Source organism: Etheostoma cragini, chromosome 10, assembly GCF_013103735.1.
Source record: "Etheostoma cragini isolate CJK2018 chromosome 10, CSU_Ecrag_1.0, whole genome shotgun sequence".
Classification (NCBI taxonomy): domain Eukaryota; kingdom Metazoa; phylum Chordata; class Actinopteri; order Perciformes; family Percidae; genus Etheostoma; species Etheostoma cragini.
The window spans coordinates 669,173-693,271 of record NC_048416.1 but is presented as its reverse complement, the minus strand read 5'-3'; the positions used below and the strand labels follow the sequence as shown (position 1 = coordinate 693,271).

At 42.3% G+C, this 24,099-nt stretch overlaps 1 long non-coding RNA gene across 1 annotated transcript; it reads left to right on the top strand.

The window, feature by feature from the left end:
* The first annotated feature begins 948 nt into the window (after nt 1-948).
* On the top strand, nt 949-22,345 carry LOC117952238. The gene is made up of 3 exons (XR_004658356.1): nt 949-1,069; nt 16,783-16,788; nt 22,335-22,345. It is a non-coding gene; the product is annotated as an uncharacterized LOC117952238 (long non-coding RNA).
* Nucleotides 22,346-24,099: the final 1,754 nt, after the last annotated feature.

Below are 24,099 nucleotides of genomic sequence, written 5' to 3'. Positions count from 1 at the left end.
CACACACACACACACACACACACACACACACACACACACACACACACACACACACACACACACACACACACTTCCCATAGCATCACAGTCGAGTGGTTTGGCAGCGCGACAGCAGCAGCAGTGGTGTGGAGCTGTCTGCTGTTCTCTGTGCACTCACCTTTCACCTCCTGCCATTTTAGCCTCAGTGATTCCATTAGCGCACCAGAATACAGATGCCGAGCTCAGTCCTCGGCTTTGTTCTCACCTGGCACACGAGGACACCAGTGCATCAAACGTAACAGACTAAGTATAACAGGTAGGAAAGAGGAAGCACGACAACAATCAAAATCAGATACGAGGCCACATGACAGACGGAGAGACAGCACGTTGGTGTCGTTTGACAGAATTCGTTTTCCACCTGTTTCACCTCATGTCATTGCTGTTTCTTTCCTTCTTCCACCTCTCAGTCCTGTTTCCTGTCAGTGTCCATTTTATTTTTCAGTTGTGCTTTTATAAGCTGCTAAAGCTTCATTTATTCTGGTAATATGTGAACCAAAATATGGACCACTGAGGATCTTTGTACTCTACACTGCAATAAAGACGGTGTATCACATTCTTGCATACAGTGCACATGCCACAAATTACAGTAAACAAATATGAATGAGAAATATTGATGTATGAAGAGATATGAATGGCACCCCCCTCCCCACCTGATGGCCCACTCACCCTCCTCAGAGGTGTACCGCCTGATCTTCAGACTGAAATATCTCAGTCTGGTGGCTTGTCTTAAACTTTTGTACAGACATGCATGGGCCCCAGAAGATGAATCCTAATGACATTAGGGATCTCCTTGACTTTTATTCTCTTATAATCTAGTGCCAACAGTAGGTCAAATTTCTCACTTATCATATGAAATATGTCAGCTACTACAAGATGGAACGGCACAGAATAGACAAAGCTGGTTTCTAGTCCAGGGTTCTTCAACGTATTTTAAACCAAGGACCCCGTAACTAAGAGTGAGATGGAGCAGAGACCCCCTACTACATATTATATGAAATTAAGTTGCATGTTAAATTGAGCCTACCATTAAGTTTATACATGATAAGCTTTAATACATACCTTTATAGTGCACAGAATACTAAGCTGTTAAAGTATGTGTTGGCATGATTTTAATAATGATGTTATAATGTTAAAAATACATATGGCAGAGTTTATCCTTATTAACTGTATCTGTGGAAGGCCACCTGAGTAATGTCTCCACCCACAGGCCACTAATCCTAAAGGCTGATTTGTGTTATATTATGTTCAATTCATGTTAAGACGTTTCAATTTTTATGAAAAGAAACTTGGGTGGCCCTCATGCAGTGAGTCTGAGGCCCCCCTAGGGGCCAGGATCAGGATGAATTGTAAGGTCTTTGGAGGGCCCTTCACTCTTCATCTGGCGCCATCTTCAGGTCCAAATTGCCTTTGGTTTGCTGCCAAACCATGACACACCCATCAACCACAGCTCTACAGAACTTTGGGTTTTGGGCTAATTAGCATCATGCTAACAGTTAGAAAGTTTTTATTGAAACTTAGTTTAGACTTTTTACTTAGTGTTAAAATATATTATTGTTTTTTTCTTCTTTTGAGCAGCTATAGATATACACATATATATGAGAAGTAAAAATGGCAGCAGAACAAATTTAACACGGTAATATGAAGCCGTCTAGATGATTTCTAACACGTTCAGGCTCAGGCCCTTTGCACTTATGATTTTGAAAACAGACCAATAAATGTATTTTTGGAAAATAAACATACACAGACTGTAGCTTTGCTGCAGGTATTCCAATACTTGATGATCGTATCTTCACTTCTAAACTTGTAGTCTCTCTCTCTCTCTCTCTCTCTCTCTCTCTCTCTCTCTCTCTCTCTCTCTCTCTCTCTCTCTCTCTCTCTCTCTCTCTCTCTCTCTCTCTCTCTCTCTCTCTCTCTCTCTCTCTCTCTCTCTCTCTCTCTCTCTCTCTCTCTCTCTCTCTCTCTCTCTCTCTCTGATGATTGGATTGGTATTCCTCCTTACCTCCTCACCAACAGCAAACATCACTCTCATCAAAGGCTCTCGTCTTTGATCGGGTCTTCAAAGAAGTGTGTCATCAATGTCTATCAGGTTAGATATGAACTGGGGGGAGAGAGAGAGAGAGAGAGAGAGAGAGAGAGAGAGAGAGAGATAGAGAGATTGCAGCTAATGCCTCTGGGTTACGTTGCAAATGCATGCAGTAACGGGTCACTAATTACTAATTACTGCTGTGAAACACACCCGTGCAGGAGCTGCTGTTAGACCGCGAGCAGATGCAAACGAGAGAAGTTTCACAGAGCCATCCAGTCCCTCCACATCTGGCTTCAGCAGGAGAATGGAAGGGAAATGGAGAGAAGAGGGGCAGAGGGCAGAAGGCTGTCCTCTCTGTTGGGCAAACTTCTACTCTCTAATCCAACACTACCAGGCACTGTTGGCTTGTCATCTGTGACATTCACCAACATTACACATCACAACACAGATGCCAGATATTGAGCCTCATGTCAAGCGTGATGAAGGAAAGGAGGAGGTTTTGGCTAGAGAATAATAGAGGGTAGTTAAGAGAAATTATCTCCATAGATGAATGCCTGTATCACTAAGTGACTAAGCCCTCCCTAACTTCGCTCGCTTTAAAAGAGACAAATTCTCATGTAATGTATCCATAGCAGCACATGGCATTACTCCTGTTCCCCAGTGCTGAAATATGAGTGCAATGTCACCTAAGGCTGCCAAGCTAACCGTTTGCTTAATATAGGAAGGAGCGACGCAGCGAAAGAGAGAGAGAAAGGGAGCACTAAATGGCCTGATAGAAAGAGAGAGAAAAAGAATGATAGAGGCTCCCGAGGAATAGTGCCATCTGCATGTGAATGAGTCTCACCCGGGGAGATCTCTTTTGGAGAAATTAATGATCTCAGGAAAGCAGAAGAGAGACTGTGTGCTCGGTGGAAAAAGGAGCCAGTCTCCAGTTAACCTGGTCTCTTTCTCCTTCGCTCTTTGTACTCAGCCAGATATTAAACGTCACTGGGCCTCCTCTGGCAATCCTATGCATACAGTATCCTCCTGATTAAATATCATTACTTCAGGGGGACCGGTAGGCATTTGGTGAAAGGGCCATAATCAGAGAACAAGAAAAAGGGATTGTATTAAAAGGGGGCAGTGAGTTAGAGACAGGGAACAAATAAAGAAAAAGAAAGGGTGAGGCCGAATCTCAATAGATTTGACATCCAGCTGAGGGCCCTGTACCTGGGTGGTAGGGTATGAGAGTAAAAAGAGTAAGAACTGGCAAATAAAGGATAATCAGCACTGCTTCGTGGAGACCTCTATTTCTTACTCCGTCCGCCATTACTTCCTTTGTAGACATGTGGATGTAATGCATGCAGCTACATCAGAATAGCCTCCATGCTGAGCACATTTATTAAATGAGAGCTTTGTGCTTTTCTCACGTGCAACTTCAAGAAAGTTTCTAAAATGCCATTTCTAATGCATCATAACAGGAATAAGCCTTCTTAAGTGTTAATAAAGGAATCTAACGACTAGCAGATGGGAAACATGTATTTCACATGTAAGAATTAAACATCTACACAGAAATCAAATCATATCTAATGATATATGACATTGATTACACACACACAAACACATAAGAAGTTGTACTTGTACTTTAATTTTGCTACACTATTTTAATAGTACCCGTACAGTTTGAAGCTTCTGGAAGACTTCATTTGACCATGTATGTTCTTCCATTTGCCCTACCACTCACTTCAGTCTTGGATTTCTTGTAAGTCCCTTTATTACAACAGTAGTTTTGGATGGGATTGCTCCCAGCCTTGGCTAACTGGCTGAGGCAGCCTGGCTGACAGTAGCTCTTACAGTTTAGTGCTCACATTTGGCTGTTTACAAAGTCTAATAAGTGTGTCCCTGAGGCAGGTGATGCAGCTGCAGAGGAGGAGATTGCATTTTAGCTCCATTGTGAAGCTTGTGGTCCCCTCACCAGATCTGACAGGCAGTATGACAAGTCCTATCTGCCAGCTAGCTGATAAGTGCAGCTCGAGCTGCGCTAAGGTCTGCCTCAATCCAATCATCCCGCTGAATGGCATTCACTCGCTGCAGCCGGGCAGGAATATCCTGGCTCAGTCGCTAATACTGTAACACGCTAAGCCACGGGTGGAAAGCTAGCCATGCACAATCGCAGCGTATTGCGTTAGACATGCTGCATCGGCTTGAGTTGTGCTGAAGTTGATTTGAGTTAGTTTTTGGTTTATCTAATCGTGTTTGCAGTTCAGTACATGGCGCGTAGGAGGAGGGCTTCATCTCGTGTATCTTGTGGTTCTTTTCTGTACACATTAATATAGATTGACAAAGAAACAGTAATTTAGAAACAGAAAACAGATTAGACTGCTGAAATTATATTCCACTGTTTTATTTTTTGCTTCTTAAATGGCCTCAATCATGAGATCACCAATGTTATCAATGTAATATTTTTTTTTTCTAAGAAAATCATTTAGAGATAATACTTATGATACATAAGCGATGTTTCTTCCAAACAGCCAATCTTTAAGAGCCCAAAGCACACTATTTAACTTGTCCTGATTGAATCAAAATGCTTCTGATCAAATAGAAACTTCCAATTGAAGTTTTTTCACTCCATTCTGGACCAATCCAGTTATAGTCACACACACAAATCATTTTCCTTTTGAGTTCTATGCATAAAGCACGACCGTGGTGGTAAAAATGTTGTGATTATAGTTACATTATTGTTGTAATCTCCATTTAAGTCATACATACTCTGTGTCATTGCATGTCTCTTTATGTATGTAAATTCAGGACAATTCTGTCATCGTCAGGCAGTCATGCTAACAATAAGGCGTCATGGAGAACCAAGCCAAATCCAATTAACAAGGCCTGTAACAATCGTCTGCTCAAAGGAGCCACATACTGGGCTTTCATTCGCACCAGAGATGTAATGTGCACTGACAAATGGTGTTTTTGACTTCCCCTCTGTTCTGGAGAGACAAGGCTGCTCACAAAAAGAACTGGCTAATTCTACTGTGTCATTAGTCTTCACATTTCCCTTGGAATGCGCTCACCACCCATCGCACATGTGCCAGACTACTAATAGGTTTCTGTAATCTGACAATCATTGTAAAATCAAATTTTCTTTCACAACTTGAAAAAAGTAAAATAAGGGGAACACAATGAAGAACAAATTACCGACAACAGTCAACCATTGAGACACTCCATGGTCTTTCTTAGTTACACAAAATAAACCGCCAAATTAAAAGGTCAGCTTATCAGCCCTCTCTCTCTTTCAACTGTTTTACAAACAAAGTTTTAAATTGTCAACACATAGTAATGATGTCATAGCATTTCAAGGACTTCCTGTCCACAGTGGCTTAGAAATTCTGCTATCTATCCTGTTATGTGGCTGAAAGCTCCAGAAAAGCTGTATACTTTTACTCTGAAATGTTTGATTTTGTATTATTTTTTTTTATTTTTTTAATGGTAATGCTTTACATAAAGTATTAAGTTCATTAAAAAAAACGCCAGGTCCACTTACTAGCTTTTTCAGGCACTTAAACCACATAGCAATTTCTTTAGAAATCTTAATGTAGACTTGTTATATTACGTTGATAATTGGGCACCAAGCCTGAAAATAACTTAGCATTTATTACTAATGTACAAAGTATTTGTATTTTAAGATAGAAGTAGTCATTTGTATAATGAAGGTACTGTAGATAAAAGAGGCAACATGATCAGTTTGTTGATGACATCATGTATTAGTTATTATATAAAATATGTATTCATTGTTAGCCCCTCGTTGACTAATAGCTTATGGATGTGTGAGCTTTATAATAAAATGTCAGCACAAAAAACTTTAATGTAAAAATTAATCTTAAAACGTTGAGTGTGTTCTTCGATGAGACCAGTGTAAAATTAAAAGTCTGTCTCTGTAGAAATAGCTGAATATGTTTGTTTTTTTCTTAGTGAAAGCTTATGGTCAGTTGGAAAGTCGTGATAGTGAAGGCAGTGGGCTTGTGTTCTGTGTGGTTTGGCAGCCAATCATTCATATGCCTCCTCAGAGTTTAGCAGTTTAACACCAAGCCTGTTAAAATGCCCCAGCAGCTGTCAATCTGGCTGCTATCCTGGCCTTGTTAGAACCCACATAGTGAGAAGGGAGGATTGCAGCCTCTGATACATAACATACCCCCTGTATCCTGACAAGAAGACAGCGTATGAGGCATTGCAGTTAGACTAAGAACACTCTAATGAGGAGCATACTGCACAGCACGTGCATCACTGTGACGGCAAGTGAAGCAGTCCATTGGTCAAAGGGTTAAGTGTGGATAAATGGTGGCCACAGAGCGATATCTTACAATTCATGTCAGGTAGGCTGAAACACAGGAGACGTGGAGGGAAGTACTCTCGGCCTTTGGTGGGAGCTAGCTGCAGGCTTTTCTAATAAAGACTAGAGCTTATGGAACCATTCCAGTTCAAAATAGCATATGGATCAATCAAAGGCACACAGGCCATGCTCCCCCTGGCAAGTCCACAGGTGGTACAAAGCAGGAAACAGTGCAGAAGTCAGATCTGCAGAGCCAAGGAACTCCCCGTACATTCCTCATAATCCTAACCCTGGCCGGGCTAACGGCAGTGTCTGTGGTTGAAGAGCAGGGTGGACACCCTTCTCACAGGGCTCAAGCTTCCCGCCATCTGCCCTCAGAGCCACATGGGCGGGGCGGGGGGTTCCCAGCTTCATATCCTCACAGCTGGCTCACAGGAACCGTACTGCTGTTGTCTTCACGGGACTCAACTTCTAATTGGAGTTAGAGTATCACAACACCCCTAACATCAGGATTGCACAGCTTTTGTGATATGTTTGTATAGTTCTTTAAAAATAAAAAGTAAACTTGTTTCAGAGACAATAAAAACTACTCTGGGCTGACCTTACCGAAAAGGCTCAGGATGCTGCAGATGTTGACATAATATGAAAAGGGATGGTAGATTTAATACAAAGAATTATTTATTGAATGAATCAAATTTGAACATACGTGTGAGTGGCTTGTTGATCTTTACATTGTTAGTCCTATCCTGGGCTGTGTGTGTGTGTGTGTGTGTGTGTGTTGAACTGTCAATTGTCATTTCATTTCCTATCCCGGGCTGGGACGAGAACAAATATATAATAAAGACAGAAAGAAAAAAAATCCCAATCCCCCCCCCGTTTATGTGGCGGGCTCTCTGTGCATTCTGATTGGCTGCAAACACTTTTGAAGCTGTGCTGGAGAGGAGGTCACTGAACAAACTGTTATCTATCATGGATAACCCAGACGGCTCCCTCCACCCCCCACCCCTACCCAGAAACACACCCAGGTCCAACAGAGAAGCAGCTTCTCTAAGAGGCTCAGAGAGCTTCGATTTTGCACGGACCGCTACAGGAAGTCATTCCTACCACAGGCAATAAAACTCTTTAACACGTCATCACTGAGAGGTAGATAAGACTCACAAACATCACGACTGCACTAAGTATAACTTGCACAATATTTTTTATCTACAGCTTTATTGACAATAGATTATGTATCTATCCATCTATCTATGTACTTCCTGTGTTCACCAGCTCTGCTTCAGATGTCTTTTGCTCAGTCCTGCCAACATCTTCCCATCAGCAGCAGCAACCTTAGCACTGGTAACTCAAAAAATCTAAATCCAAACAACATAGAGCAACACTGTACAAAAGCTACACTGCCAACAATAATCAAAGTATGACGTATGAAACAAACCCCTGGCCTAGTGTTATCTATTTGCTGAAAGTAATGTGTTCAGGTCAAAATGTGAACTAACTCCACTGGAACACGTGAACCATTAAGTGTTAATTTTAAAGAAAACAAAGGTGAGTGCAGGATTGTTTCCAACAAATAAAATGTGCTGTGTGGCAGCAGGTGCAGCCTAATCTGATGCATCAGATGGTTAGTTACACACAACCATCTGAGATGCTGTCACTGGAAACTGTTTGGAAAAGGACAGTTCCTTTCAAAATATACCTGGCAGGTGATTGGAAGCATCGGTCTATAAACTCTGAAGCCAGTCAGGAAAAGAACTAAAACATGGTGCCCTTCGAGAAAAGCTGGCCGGGCCTTTCTTTACCCTTCTTCTTCTCTCCAGTTCTGATGTTATTTAACATTCTACGCCAGCGTCTTTAGGATCCACAACTGTTGTTTGGAACAACCAGTCCAGCAAACCACAGCCGCAGCTGCCTGGAGCTTGTCCCAGGGTGCTGATTGGTCCAGCTGACTCTGGTCCTGACACTAAAAGCATTGCTTGAAACCTGAAGAGATGGATTTTAATGTAATATGTAATCCTGCAATTCTCACAAGATATTTTTCTTTTTTTACAGCATGTTGAAGTTCATTCTAGCAATTAACAGAGAGAAGGTTCCTTCCCTGCACATGTAGGTTAGGTGCAGTGATACCACTGCTACTCAGCCCAGCACTGTAAGGATTGACCTTTCCCAGTAATACAATGTCACGCTGCTACTTCTCATGTTAGCCTCCTGCTCTGGTGTCCCAGTGGCTTATCACTGGCAAAGAACCACAGGAATAGTCATAGCTATCTTTTGTAGTTTTTTTGCAATCATTTTTTTGAGTAAGCATCATCAGCACTGTAAAGGTAACTACCATTTAGAAAAATAAACATATGCCCTTTTGCACAAAAAACGTGAAACATACAGCATAAATATGCATCTTAACATTTAAAGTATAACTAAAACGATGAAATGATCAGCTTACCACATGGCCTCTGCAGCGTTTACTGTGAGGATTGCACTGGACAAACAAGGCATGTCAGCTGATTCAGCCATCTTCCTCTAACCCCCAACAGGAAACCGACGTTCTGACCTGGAACTCATTAGGCATGAGAACATTTCAAAATAAAAGCCCATACAATATAAGGACTAATGCCTGAAAGGCAACATACTCTAAACCAGGGGTCTTCAACGTTTTTTAAACCAAGGACCCCTTAGCTAAAAGAGAGGCGGGCAGGGACCCTCTCCTTCCTATTGTATAAAATTAAACTGGGTCTAAAATAAAGTGTAGGGCAGTCTAAAGCCATTTAATTACCTTTCTAGCTAATAAAAATGATCTGCATGATTTTATGAATCATGTTTTAATGTTAAACATACATATGGCAGAGTAAATCCTTTGGATGAACTGGATCTCTGGATGGCTACCTTACTGACTACCTTACCTTTATCGTGATACGTAGACGGCCTGTCTAGAACAGCAAAGGGAGTAGAGGCCTCTACAGAGTCAGCATTGACACTGTTCCATTTGGTATTTGGAGACATTTCCTATATTTCTATGCACCCCCCCGATTCATCATTTCAATCCTCCCTTCAACTCTGTGCAGTGATTAAGAAAAAGCAATCAGATCCTCCTCAGTGCTGAGACATGTCAGCCAGATCAATAAAAATGATAAACTCTTAATGAACGCCGCTCTTCATCCCCTCTATTTCCACCACTTCTGCCAGTGTGAAAGCCTCCGTGCACAATAATGCCATTTAATATTTATTTACACCCGCTGAAAATCAATAAACAGATTTTAAATAGAGCCGGAAGACACCAGTTTGCCCTTTATCACTCTTTTTAATGAAGGCTTTAGTCCCTTTGGAGATGGAAAGGGAACTTTGAAAGGAAATGAAATGCACTTCATTTTGGGGAGAAAAGAGAGTGGATTGAACTAGCTTCTGTGTGTGTGTGTGTGTGTGTGTGTGTGTGTGTGTGTGCGTGTGTGCGTGTGTCTGTGTGTGTGTATGTGTGAACACGTGTATGCAGCTTTAGCTGACACTGTTTGCGGGTACACAGAGAAGGAGAGAAAGTCTGAATCAGGGCTTTCAGTAATCAGTGTCACATTGTCAGGGAGGCTGCCTTTGACTAATGAGAGGTGCTGACAGCCTGGCTGCACACTCCCTTGGCTCTGCTGAGTGGGACGGATCTGTTGCAGGGCCTTTGTCAGGTTCATTCTCCCTCTGCTCCTCTCCCTCTCTCCCTCTGCCTCTCTCTGTCTCTTTCTTTTCCCCTCCCTGAGTGAGAGCAATGACCAGTGGTCGGCCCCAAGGACACCTCCTGGCGTTCCACATGGTGAAAATTGACCACGAGAGACAAGATGCCCCAAAATTGCCTCGGCATTGAAGAGGTTTGAATGTTCCACATCCCCCCCTAGGACCGGGAACTGCAGATCTTGTCGGAAAGGCGAAGGGACGGGGGGATATCACAATGTCAGAAAATAAGCAAAATAGAAAGGGAAAGGTAGGCAGGGCCACTATCAGAGCTGAGTGAGTCTAAGATTGACAGAAAAATAAAAATAAACCTGTATTGAACCACTGTTGTGACCCCCATTCAACGTGCTGTGTATCAAAGGCCAAGGGATGAATCCCTCCATGACATTGTGTGTGGCTCAGCTAAAATGCACTACTAGATTACAACTGTGGGTGTGGATTAATTTAAAATCACAAAACCACCAACTGGGTGCAACTTAAGACACACAGATACTGTCTGTGAATCCCTGAGTGAATCTGACCTTGGCAGCGAAACATACTTGAAGACAAATAAATGTCGCCCCGTAAGCAATTCTTCAGCAGTCCTAGAGAGCCGCAAATCTGTGAGTGCATGATAACAGAAAGATTGGACAGTGTCTTCAAAGGGCTTCAACGTTAGAGGTTCAAATTCAATCGATGCTGCAGGTATTAACTGATCCTTCTTGTTTACAGTCAAGGGGAACCCATCTAGGTGGTCCTGCAGCACATGGGATCAATGGAAATAATGTCAGAGTCCCGTAAAAATTCCTGGACTCCCCACCTGGAGACGCCAGTTGTGGAGGTGATTTGTTGGCGGATCATGTAACACACCTTTTAGGTTATATTGCTGGCTATGAGGACTGTCTCTGCTGTGAAATGCATTTACCCACCAGGGCACATTTGTCAAATCTGTGGGCAGTGCTAATCTGACACACACATATTTGTTTGTGTGTCCCTCTCTACACATTCCAACTTTTAAACAGCCTCGACAAAAATCTACACCAATCAAAATGCCAAAAGCAAAGAGGACAACACGCACAGGTGCACTGTCAAACGGTGTGTGTTCACATTATGGAAGCTTGTCTCTTAGCCGGCTGTCTCCAGTCAGGCCTACCTGGAGCTAATCAGGCCGTCTCAGTTCCTTAGATGCCCCCCCTGGGACAGCAAAGCCACCAGCACACTTAATTGGTTCATTTGTTCCGTCATGTTTTGCTGAGCAGAGACAGAACGAGAGGAAATGCTGCAGTGGAACCATTGTCTCCACGCTCGTCTCCAAGGATAAGAGAAAGTGACACATGAATGCTCTCCCAGATAGATAAATAGAACAATGGAAGTTAAATAAAACGTCTAATGAAAGGACGAAGGCAATTCATTTTCTAGCTGCAGAGCCAAGGTCCTGTTTGATTTAATGTATGTCCAGTGACTGAGATAGGTTTGAGATAGGTTTAACATGGGGAACTGAGAGATATAGTCACTGTGCCAGTGAGATTAAATCGCTCTGTCTTTGTCTTTTATTGTCTCTGTTTCTCTTCAACACACCTGCAAATACAAATACGTGTACCCCAGGGGGTACTTCTCCACCCTGTCAGGGTACGGATATTAGGCTTTAGCTCAACTCATTTGAAAAAAATATAAATTACGTTTATTAAAAAATAGAAAACACAGTTTGAGTCAGCTGTAACACATGAGCATTATGTGTTATAAGAGCATGTTGAAAATTATAAACAAGCAAGCATAGAAGTCTAAAACATTTAACAGCAATGGATACAGTACATGGATGAAATACAACAACATGTATAAATAAAACAAATAAATAGTTAGGTAAATGTAATAGATGAATGGTGAAAACGCTAAAAGTAATAACTGTGATAACTGGGTGAAAAGTGCAGCCACTCCAAGTGGTAGTACTGCAAACTATACCAAAGTAGACACTGAGGGTCCTATGTCGCACCCCTGTCTCTGCTAGTTTAAAACCGGCAGCCATGGGGGTGCTGGTCTTACAGGGAGGTCTCTTCAGGTGCACCCATGGAAGTGCTGGTCTTACAGGGAGGTGTGTTCTGGTGCGTTCTGGGCTTTGCTTTCTTGAGGCAGCAGAAAGGGATTTGACCAACAAAAACACACCTATGATTAATGAAGACACTAAGTACAACCCTTTACTACCATGCGTCCGGCACACAGACCATTTTTTCCTCCGTTAAACTGGCAAAAGTGGATCCAGACACTCCCTGAACGCACCTGCTATCCGCACCTTCGCAAATAGGGCCCCGACAGTTAATTGTGAATTATTGTGACTTTTTAATATAAAGTATGGTATCAAATAACCTTTAGTTTCATGAAAATTTCAAAGGAACACATCTAAAAGAGGACAGGTTATGTTGATGACTAGGCTGTTAGCCCCTATATCAGAACAGGTTGGGGACTACAACTTAACAGTATATTTCCACTGCACATTCGGTTGTCCTATTTTGACCTCTACCACAAGAAACACACAAGCAGAAGATGCTAAAAATGTTTCACTTAAGGTGGCGACACACTGTATACGAGACAGTTACCGCAAAATAACCCAGTCGCACGGAGAGCTTAGCTGACAAAGTGCCTCTGCATGTGCTCCCCAAGCTTATCACTTCCATCTGATGAATGAGCTAGATTGGTTTGGGAGGCAGGAAAGGGGAGAGAAAGGTGTAGAGGGCAGAGGGAAAGTAGGAAAGGGTAGGTGTGGGGGGGGGGGGCAAAAAACAACCAAGGCACCATGCAGCTTAATTCTCCCATGCCTGTTGCTAAGATTATCTGCCACAATTTCCAACAAAAAATAAAGATAGACAAATAAAAACCCAGAACTATACTGAATGAATAACAATGAAAAACCATAAAGGCTTCTGGGCGTCTCAAAGTAATTTATTCACCATTCGCCAGAATACCTGGAGCGAGAACAATTCACTGGAATTGAAAGATGAAAAAGAAAAAGAACATTATGTTGTAGTTGATGGGTATAAAATTACATCTGCCATTAACTCTAAGGGTAATACTACCATGGTAATCAAATGATGCCTCATCAATATTGATGCTTATGTGTTAGAGGGAAAAACAATGACATCTGATTACTGATATTGGGGCATGATACGTAAGAGCCTTATTTTTTGGAATACAAACTGGGAGTTTTGCTTGAGATGACATCAGATCAGATTTTCTTTTATAAAACTATGTAGTTATAATACAAGCCACCAATCACATCTTCCTATAAACATTTACATTACTTGAAGCCTGTCATATGTCCTGATGGCAATTAGAGAGCCACGCACATGCAATCTCGATGAGTCTACCCTGTGAAGTAAGGGCTGTCCAAAGTTGTTTTGATAGAAATCTACAGGGCTCTTTTATAAAACATTTAGAATTTGCTTCACATTCTGTTCACAGCAATCAGACAGATGGGCCCTAACTGAGATTACCTCAGGATCAACCTGTCAACCCGCTCTGTTCTGCTTGGATCTTGATCTCTAATACCATTTAGGTTCATTTGAGGGAAACTGAAACTCAAATAACACAAAAAGGGTTAAAAAGAAATTTGAGTGTCTCACTCATGTGCCTTTCCTTGTCTCATCTGCACAAAACCGAATTCAAACCTTAAGTTTAGGACTGTCAGTGAGTGCCAGTGAAGGGATTACACACCGCACGGCACAGGGCTGCAGAGCATGATGATAGCTACCACACTCACACGGAGACAGATGGATCAGTACTAACCAGCAGACACCATTAAACTGAAACCTTGTGGTGTTGAGTGTAGTAGCTAGTGCAGCGAACAGGACACCACCACCACTATTCATAGAGAAAAGCGCTGTCAGCCGGCTCTTTAATGACCACTTACAGCAGAGGGATGGGCAGAGTCCAGCACACACTCTCCCACCTCCAGCAGGAGTTATATGAAGATAGAGCCAGTCTTGGCTTGTTGCCCCGCCGTCAAAGTCTCTGAGTCCGATTTGCAAGTCCCACGTCTAGGCAGAAAGATGGTGAGGGCTGGGCATGGTGTCTGGAGGCTGGGCAAGGTCTGGACAAGTGCTGAGATGTACTCCCGAGGATCTCTGGTAAATGGAGGCAGGGCTTCTGGACATCTGTTTCTTGTGAGCATAAGAGAGAAATTAGTAAGAGTCATAGGTGTGTGTGTGTCTGTGTGTGTGTGTGTGTGGGGGGGGGGAGGGGGGGTCAAATGCTCTCTCTTGCATATAAGCTAGCAAATGGTTGCCTTACAGTAGCTTGCACACACACACACACACCATGTTACAAACCGCTTTAGAATACAAACTACTTCATGCAAATTAGGGGCACTGAGTGCAGAGCCACACATTCTACAACGTCCCACCTTTAGCATCTTGCAACCAATCTGCGTCATGCTGACAGACCATATCTTTCTCCGTGCCCTCACTAAAACCAGGAGAATGTCACAGCGCTCACATTACTCTCCCAAAGATTGATGCTTCAGCAGCAACATGGCAACGAGCTGCAGCTCGGTGACTTTGCTAACCTTTTACACCAAACCAGGCCTGCAGCTGTAGTCGACACAATGCTTATCTTAGCAAATATTGAAGAGCAGATAACTAGGGCTTTTAAAATCTATTTGTACAAATATACTCCAAGGACTGTTCAATCTGTCAGAAACACTCTAGAATTACACACTTTATGCCGCCACTGCATGAAGCGTTTTGTTTTATGTTTGCACAATGGCGAAAAATAGTACTGCTTGTGGTGATTAAAAAATGAAGGATTTCTCATGTTGTAAGTCCTACTCAGTTGTATTTGGGACTTTTTTTTGCATGTTTAAGTACACAATTTGCTTCAGTCAAACGCAGATGGATGAAAGGATAGTCCGAAAAATATGAAAGGATTTCCAGTGAAAATAAGTAACACCGTGATCCATGGTGACCTAGTTAGTGATTGAGTCTGTGACTTTTGTGTCTTTGATACACACACACACACACACACACACACACACACACAAACACAGACACAGACACACACACACAGTTTGACAGAGAGTCAGACCCTGGTGTCTGGGAAAACCAGACAGGAGGGAAATGAAACAGCAAGATCCCTACGGAACATAGTGTTCAATTGATCTACAACAGCAGTTGAAGGTTTAAATCCAAACAAAAGTACTTCCTGTCTGTGGTGACAACTGTCATTCATTTTGAATGTACTGTATGGTCAGCACATATGGGAATAACAGAATTAGAATCCACTGTAGAAGAGCAGAGCTCGTGACAGCGTATCACAGTCCCCCAATCCCTATACCGGATACTGTACATCCGATCAGGGAATACATGAAAGGAGAAGGGCTACATTTGACCTTTCAACTGTCCATCAAGTCAGTTGTCTTTTAGTTGACATCTTTGAATTATAAATAGAATGTATGTCAATTTAACATTAAGTAGATTAAACCCCCATCGCTGCCTTATTTTTCTTCCTGCAGGGACAAAGACTAAAGGAAAGACCCCCGTCTGCTTATGATAAGGAACCTGTTTGCAAAGAAAAGCTGCTATTTGACTTTTTATGCTTTGCCGTGCAGCTGTCCTGCTCTGGACTTTGAGGACAAGGTGTTATCACCGGTATGAGTCGGCACAGACTGGACAGGAGAAAGGCCTGATCCATCCCCTACCTCGAGACCCTATCTCTGAGCAAATCCTCACAGACGTCTGCTGGAGGCCACATGGTGCACAGCCTGTAGGACCAGATCCTTTTTATTATTTTTTTTGAAAAGGAAAAGCTATCTTCCAAAGGCAAATTCTTTGACAAAGCTGTATTCCCATGAGAAAGATAATACTTTGGAACTATTTACCCATGGCCTCACTGACTGAATCTTACATCTAATCAACAGGGGGTAGGCATGAGTTTGAGGCAGTGAAACGCGGGTTGGAATTGGCAAAGGGGAGGTAACTCGGTAACGGTTATGATGTTTATGAGTCTGCAGTATTGAAGTCATCAACAAGCCATAACAGTTTAATAAAACACAGATGCATTTCATTCCTATACAAAGAACTGGCATACTGTAGGATTTAAACAAGTACAAAACAAATCAAACCTGATCTTTTGGAAATGAATTCCGCTTCACATCCATATAAAAGTTCACTCAGGGTCTACACAAATGAGACTGTCTCTGGGGAAGGTAATTGGCTGGAGATTGCAGTGGCAAGGGCTCCCACTGAGGGACGAATGTACAATGGGGCCCTGAGGGGCCTGTTGGAGGAGGGCGTTTAGCCGCCAAGTGGCCCCCTGTGGTAACTCTATCTCAGGGGTGGTGGGGGGCCCTCAGCTGGGGCTAAGTGGAGGTGTGTAAGTCAGCGTTCCACCCCTCCGGCTGTACCACCTCCCCGAGCTGGGAAATAGAATAAGTGACTGATGGTTTTTGTTCTTTTTCTTCCTTCTTCTCTTTGCTGGCTGAGAGAACTTTGTGTCGCATGTTTGAGATAACCTTGAAGAGCAATGCCACAGATAAAAGTGGCACATCACTCAGAGGGGAGGTCTTTATAATCTTTGCACAGGCTTACATTACATGCTTCTAAAACATAAAGTATTTCACAGTTTGAAGGGCACTTACATCATTAGCATTAGCATTTATTTATTTTTATAGTTTGTCACACAGAAACTACATAGAATAGCAACATTTCCTCTGATGCACCGTAGAGTACAGAGATCTTAGCTGTTAGTGGCTCAGCCACAGTCCAAGGAACTCACCACCAACACAACATTCTCTGCCATTACGGACCGTTTTTTTGCTTCACCTAATATTATAACGATACACTCAGTTCCTAGTTTATTAGGTTGCCAGCTGAAACGCAGTCTAAAACAAGAGTCCTGGAATAAATCCTACCTTCGTGAAGCTTATTATGTTCAGTTTTTGTTGAAACTCTGAGAGGTGTGGATTGAGCTTTGTGATCATAGTGAAGATATTGCATTACGCAGGGAGGGGTTTCGGTTACAGGGCCTACCCTCAATGATATAAATGTGGTGGGCAATACAGTTCAACAGAATACAAAAACTGCAGTTTTGCCTCTTTGTGATTTAGTATACTTCAGTCAGCTATCTTGGATTTGATTACGATGTGAATGTGGAATATGTAGAGTGTGAATATTAAGCTTTCCACAGGGAAACACCAAGCACAGCGGAGTGAAGTGATGATCATAACTTCCCCTGAGGGAAACATAAGCTGTGTTCCAAACCGTTCCATACACGGAAATAGTGCACAATATAGTGTCTTCCAGTCAACTAAAACATACCCACAATGCACTGCTAATTTGAATGCACATACAATGTACCCTACATTTTACTCCCATATACCACAATGCAACGCAGCCAAGTTTTTAACGGAACAGTGGACATGTGACATGCAAAACATGTAAAACCTGTTAGGTTCCCCCTGAGTGCTCAGATTGTGGGTACTGGGTGTTCAGGGACGTATTACGAGTAATTTGGTTTTGTTTGTCTACTGATGCCGGGCGCGCCTTGCTTCCATCACACAAACTCCCAAGTCCGACAAAGATGTATTTTCAGTGAGTGAATGAAGGAACTGTTTCGAACACAGCTTCAGATTCAGAGCCTAAACAGGTGGATGCAGGGGTGGAGGCGGGGCTTACAAAATGCTCCATAACCAGCAGCAGCTGCAGCAGTAGAGCCTGGCTTAACGCATGGCCAAAAGAGGAAAACCTGACTTCCAGCGCGTCTCGCCCCCCCTTCAACTATCTCTGCTGTCTATTTTTCTGCATCCGGAGCTCAGCGGTGCCCAAGACGATTGTGATTGGTTTAAAGGAGTACAAACAACCCACAATGTTTTGCCCCCCTGTACAAGAATGTTACCTCATGCAGCCGGACCAGACTCCAGCACGGACACATAAGCCTGGCAGTGTGAGCAGTAAAGTCTCCCAGCACACATTTGGCAGAGCCAGATTCAACAGGAACCATTCCCACTCCCATCCACATCTACACAGCAGCTCTTTGAACTTTACTATGCAACCCAAGCTCCCATTCCTCTCTGACTGCTAAGTCTGGCTGTTCCGCAGGTCCAAATTGAGTCAAAATGCAATGTTTCATTCTTATGTTTTTAATTTGCATTGAAACGAGTAAAGATTTTTGATGTGACCACAACAGAAAGGGACAGTTCACGACAAACGGAGGCAGAGTTGTTAAATGATTCCCCCTACTGTTATACTGGTCATCAAAGAATCAGCAGGTGTGGGTTGGTGTGACAAAGAGTCCCCCATAGTAGCACCTTCATGCACATTTTCATTGGGCACAGACCTCCAGATGAGGACCTAAGCCTGCAGAGCCCCAAGTGGGCTCCACCTGTGATCATAATGATTGTATCTCTCATCCTCAGGTTTTACAGTTGCATGTGGCAATGCATTTGCCTCTCAGTAAACAGGGTTTGACACTGTTGCTAAACTAATGTTTCATCAGGCACTTGATCCAGCGGGAGAGTGAGAGTTTTACTAATGCACTTTGACATTGCTATATAGGAACATCACGCTTCATCTCCTGCTTACAATAATGTATGTGAACTCATGGACATTACAGATTCACATTTTATTTGCAGCACTGCAGTGTCTATGGATACTGGGACAATCTACATGATGTGTGTACCAAGTGCAGCTTGGGTATAGGAGGATTGTTCAGTTAAAATAAGAATGCCACGAGAAATGAATATTATTTATGATGTAGGCTGCCAATATGAGTGATAGATTTTCTTTCATCGTACCCAAAATATCCACTCATTTCATGATAATATAATGCAATATGTACAAGCCTTGCTCCCAAAAACACAAGTCTGGAGAGAAACATTCAGAGCTAGCTGTTGATTAGATGGATTGATTTCCTGTTGAGACTCTGCTCCTTAATGACATTATGAATCAAGTATAACACACTGCACACTAATAAACAACCAATGGCGTTATTCGATTCTGCCTGCGGGGGTGTGCATTGTCAAGAGGGCGGAATTCTGGAAACCCTGATACATTTGATACTTCCTGTCAGACGTGTAGATAAGTCAAAAACTGAGTGGGATGAAGATAACAAGGTAAGGCAATGGACTGGCATCATGCCACTTCATCTTTTACTCTGTCTTTTTTCAATATCTCTGTGTCTTTACAGCATCATTCTCTCCCCCCTTTAATCTCATCATCTATCTTTTTGTCAGCTTTCTCCCTATTTCTTTTTGGATTTCTTTTTTGACAATGCACACACATCTGTTCAGCCCTTTCAATGCCACTGTTTTGCAGTGAGCAATGCTGCCTTAAGCCCTGAAACATCAGAGAAGCCAAAAAGCAGGACAACAAAAGAGAATGAAAGAGAATATATTCTTACACGCGTTCCAAAGGTTTCTCAGACACTGCCCCACAGATAGCTGTTAACATCATGTTTCAATGTTGGAAACATGCCCCCTGCAAGGAGAAATCTAACTTTGTATGTGATAAACCCTTCCAACGTGACTTTGCTCCGCCATTGGCTGGTTTCTAGTTGTTGTCTTTGTAGTAGTGCAGAGCATACAACACCGTTCTGGATCGGATTACAATGGCAGTGAAGGTCATGTTCAACTTTAGGAAACTGCACTTTCACAGTCAACCTCAGTTCAACAGTGGGAAAGTAAAATGACGGTTAAGGTTTGAGGTCATGCTATTGATGTGCTAGGGACCACTTAACCGCATAATTCAACCTCGTTGAAGCACCTCTTCTTTCTTTCTATGATGAAAAGCGATTAGGCAATACAACACCTTTGCCATTCCTTAAAGCAAATCCTCCATTCAGCTCAATTAGCCTTTCTTCCAGAGTGCACACTTATATTCACGCTCAGATGGAAGAGCATTAGCCTTCAAAACTTGTGTTTGTGCTAGGGGCCCAGAAAGGAAGTGACTTTCTCAGCGCTGGCTATTGACTGCCACACAAGCATGAAGGATTTGAAAATGTTGAGATGTGTCTGAGATGTCTGAGGTGTCTGAGACTGAAGAGTGACAAAGCAAAAAAGAAGCAAGAAATACTTGAGGTATCTAATTATTTAAAACTTAATGGAAGTACAGTGAGTGTACTGTGGGGTATAACGGGCATATAATGTATTACTTAGTAACTTGTTATAGTAATGTGATTACTTGTTTAGTAACACCTAGTGTAAGGGCTTCCAATATTAGCTAATAGTTTTTGATTGAGTAATATGAGGAAACACTGTTTGAATAGAGTCTGGTAGTTCTTAATAACCATCCTCGTAGCATTAGATTATGATTTTAGATTGAGCATACATTTGTTCTGTGTAGTTAGAATTGAACTAACGATTAAGAGGCACAGTGTGTTGTAAATCCCTGATTTGTCTTTCCTCAGAGCCGCTGTTTCCATCATGGCTGCTTTTCCCGGCTGTGACCTTGTCAGCGCCTTGTCTGTCTGTCAGCTTGCTGCACTAAAAAGGCTAAAGCAATCTGGCAGCTCCCCCGGATGAAAGGGAGGGGTGGCAGGAGAAACAAGGGTGGAGGAGGGATGAGGGAGATGTGACCTTTCTATTTCCAGAGAATTTTTTATTTTTTAGGTAAACAGCCTTTCAGAAATGAGCCAAACGACAGGTCGGCTCGCACTGTACCGTGGAAGGAGAGTGGTTGCCTGACTTCAGTCGTCAGTGTATTCTTGAGAAATCTTAAACATGTATTTAGTTTTTCATTTACATTTTCAAATGGTTCATGTGAATTATCTGAAGTCTCATTTGAATTACAACAGAGTTGTTACGTAACATAATCCTACCCTAATTCATCTGTCAAATATTTCTTTTCAAATTCAAAGTTTTAATAGCTTTTTATTATTTTATGATGAAGAATATTACCAACCAACTTTATTTCAAATACAAACTCAATATATATTGATGTTTCCAAGTATTGGTTTTTAGCCTCTCCAAAGAACAAATGTTAAAAAGAAATTCATAACTGTGAAAAGCTTGAACTTGTGTGCAAAGGACACTAGAACTAAACCTTGTATTTATTCAAGTCTTTGTAAGTAAGTTGTGATTTCACTCATTTACAACCTCGCCAGAATATGGCACTGTGTCCTTTTGAGTGAAACCCAATGCATACTGATGACGTCCTGGCTTACCGAGGTCAACACCGCCGCACTGGCGGCTAATGCCACAGCTTTTGCAACGTAAAGGCAGTCTTTTAAAAATGCACTGAGGTCTCCATCTGCGACTTGTGGGGGGTAATGAAAAGATGGGAGAGGAGAGGTCATGTCTGCACAGCATCAGCAGTGATGACTTTATTGAGACACTCTTATGAAGACAGAAACACACAATCTTCCCCTCCGTCTCTCTATTTCCCTAGCACACGCACACACACCCACATACACACACGCACACACACCCATACACGCACACACACACACACACACACACACACACACACACACACACACACACACACACAAACACAGGACGGGCGCTCCCTCAACCAGAAAGGAGACTGAGATTGGAAATAAAGACCATCCTCTGTGTCTGAGGACCGTGAATGGGAGCAGTAATGTTTTCAATTTGAGCCCTGAGAGCAATAATGGAGCTCATTCTACACCACCTAGATACTGTACAGACTGTTCACCTTAAAGCTTTAGGTTTCTCTCATCCTTCACTCTCGCAATTCTTCTACTCCCCCCCCCCCCTACACACACACTCTGTGTGCTCTTCATGGGGGGATTAATTTGTGGGATAAGAAGAAGAAAAAGAAGAAGAATGAGGAGAGGAGAGAAAAAGGATAAATGGATGAAGAGGTGAAGGGTGGATGAGTATGCCTGTGTTTGACTCGGGAGTGTTATTTCAAACTCTGGTCCCTCATATTTGAATGACACCTGCTCCAAGCCGTTTCATTTCTTCAGACAATATAAGAACTCAATTTCCCAGCAGAGATTTAGTCCCGGGGATAAGTGTCCTACCTCTCTCTGCGTTAACATGCTAAGAAGGGCTGGAAAAGAAAGGGTAAATTCATTTGTGTCAAGAAACGTAATCCAGGTTATTGTGTCAGTCTCTGAGCTTCCACGGGTATCCTGTAAAAGACCTTTAAACACTCATCGGGGAAATAATGCTGTGAGATCTAACTGCTGAGCCAAAGGCAATTGTGAAATATTCAGATGTGAAAAAACATGATTACCTTTGTTGACTCAAATATATCTTTATTAGAACTGCTTGTTTACCCTTGAAAAGTGCTGTCAGCGCTCAGTAAAAAAGAATTTATAAAGCGCAAGGGGTACCGAAGGTGTTGTATAACCTGATAGAGACGCACTGTTAGATGGAAACTGGAACGTCATTGAATAAAAGTCCCAAGGACAGCAGGAAAGAGCGTGTGTTTTCTTCTCTTTTTTTTGAGATCAACAAAGTGGTCCCAATGCCACAGCTCCCACGTTTCATTCACGGCTACGGTCCCTACATCTGACGAAAGTGTCTGCAAGTACAGGGACGTGGTAGTCCGCCTGACCTTTAACAAATGAATCTAAGAAGACAAAAGTGTGATAAGCGGCAACAGAGATAAAGACAGAGAGAAAGAAAAATAGTGAGGAGAAAGAAGGCAAAGCAAGATGAAATTATTTTACATGAATGTACTGTACAACAACAGTCTCCTCACGTCTGAATTTCTTGCTCCATCAATCAGAAACAAAAGCCTAAGACTGTGTAGACAAATTTAACCGCTGCCGTTTTCAGTTTTGCCCTTTATGTCCATTTCTCAAAAAACAAAGAGGCATCGGGGCATCATCAAGAATCCCGCTTGTGTTTTTTTTGTGATGCCCATCAAATAACAAAGACTACTTGTCTGCATCCCTTTGTGCGCATCATTGTGTAACAAAGTGTGCCCATTTGCCTGCTTGTCTATAAAAGCCAGCATGTTGTATACTCAATCACAGAATGTATTTGTATTGACATGTTTCTTCCACATTCTCTTCATATTATGAATGCATGTGAAGCTCATCTTTTCAAAAGCACATCAGGTTACCACCTAATGCTTGAGCTTAAAAAAGCTATGATCAAAGACCAACCCTGAGTGGATCAGATGGAGCTGCTGATGAAGGGACTGATATCCTTGGGGGTGTTTGTGTCCTACCAACATTTTAGGTGCACCTCACCTCCAGTTTTAATAGTATGCCAATATTGGAAAGATATTTCAGCATTCATTTTCAAAGGACGGCTGATCTTAAGCAGCTATCCATCATTAGACCGTGACTGACACATAAGGTGTCGTTTGATTGGACCGCAAGGACACAGCCGAGAGGACACACAGCTCCTGTATGTGAGGGATCCAGTGTGTAGGTAGTACACAATGGCTATCATCAGTCACACCTAACAGAGGCGCCTCTCTTTGGCTATTACCATGAACGATTAGGCAATGAATTATTATTAGTCACTTTAAAACGTATAAGGGTGTGTGTGTGGGGGCTAGCAGGAAGGTATCTTTGGAGCTGTCCAGCTTTTTGGTTATTTTTTAGAATTAAACTCAACTTAAAACACAAAGTAGTTAGCTTACTTTGAAGCACTTATTAGAGATGGAACATTATCTATCAAAAGAGTGCGACATTTTTCACAACACCTCCATTCTCCGTCAGCGCGGAGAGCAGAACTACAGGAAATGTGTCATCTAGAGCTAGCCCATGATGCTAATTGAGCATCACACATTGCCAACCTTTTCGCTTAATAGGTAAAGTTAAATGAAACACGTTGACAGTTTGGAACATTATTCAGTTCATTAATGCCCGCACATGTTCTACAGTCCATTGGGCAAGAAGTGCTTCGTCTGTGTGAAAAACTTCTAAAACTTCAAAAAGGTTATCTGTAGCGGGAGGCCATGTGCTGTCCTCAGCTGTCTCCCTCTCAGTGAATCTTAACTGTTACCAAGTTATGTTTTGATGCTTGTAATGTTTTGCATTGTTTGTATTTGCACTACTTATGGGGCTACCACCTCATCTGAGATAATTACCAGCTGCCATCTCCAACTTTGTAATTTTCCTACAGACACTTAAG